This window comes from Neophocaena asiaeorientalis, unplaced genomic scaffold (genome assembly GCF_003031525.2).
Source record: "Neophocaena asiaeorientalis asiaeorientalis breed wild unplaced genomic scaffold, Neophocaena_asiaeorientalis_V1.1 scaffold78, whole genome shotgun sequence".
In the NCBI taxonomy this organism is placed as follows: Eukaryota; Metazoa; Chordata; class Mammalia; order Artiodactyla; family Phocoenidae; genus Neophocaena; species Neophocaena asiaeorientalis.
In genome coordinates this window covers 15,491,059-15,491,714 of record NW_020175018.1, presented here as the reverse complement: position 1 = coordinate 15,491,714, position 656 = coordinate 15,491,059, and the positions used below count along the sequence as shown (strand labels likewise).

The following is a 656-nucleotide window of genomic DNA, read 5'->3' as shown; positions in this document are numbered from 1 at the left end:
TAAAAAAAAAAAAAAAAAAAACAAAACAAAAAACTTTACATTTGGAAATTTTACAACATGCCATAAAAAATCACTCAAAAAAAGATAAAATCAGACTAACATTTAGAACTGTACGATAATAAAAATGTATCTTAAAACTCATAGAGGCTCATAGCTCAGGTGAGACTTAAATACATGAGAAAAGTCAGAAACTAATGAGCTCATCAACATAATCAGTTAGAAAAAGAACAAAATACTTTCAATGGAAATAATGAGGGGGAAAAGAAAGCAGAAGTTAATGAAATAAAAACCAAATAAAATACAGGAATTAAGAAATCCAAAAGATGCTTTTTAAAAGTAGCTTTAGGGGTTTCCCTGGTGGCGCAGCAGTTGAGAGTCCTCCTGCCGATGCAGGGGACGCGGGTTTGTGTCCCGGTCCAGGAAGATCCCACATGCCGCGGAGTGGCTGGGCCCGTGAGCCATGGCCGCTGAGCCTGCGCTCCGCAACAGGAGAGGCCACAACAGTGAGAGGGCTGCGTACCGCAAAAAATAAAATAAAAAATAAATTCAGTTTATTAAAAAAAAAAAAAAAAAAAAAAAAATTAGGGCTTCCCGGGGGGCACAGGGGTTAAAAATCTGCCTGCCAATGCAGGGGACACGGGTTCGAGCCCTGGTAT

General features: G+C 39.0%; 1 protein-coding gene across 1 annotated transcript in view; it reads right to left on the bottom strand.

Annotated features, from left to right (window-relative positions):
- PRRC2B (proline rich coiled-coil 2B) overlaps positions 1-656 on the bottom strand; it is a 62,936-nt gene that overhangs the window by 27,393 nt on the left and 34,887 nt on the right. The gene's annotated exons all lie outside the window — the stretch shown is intronic.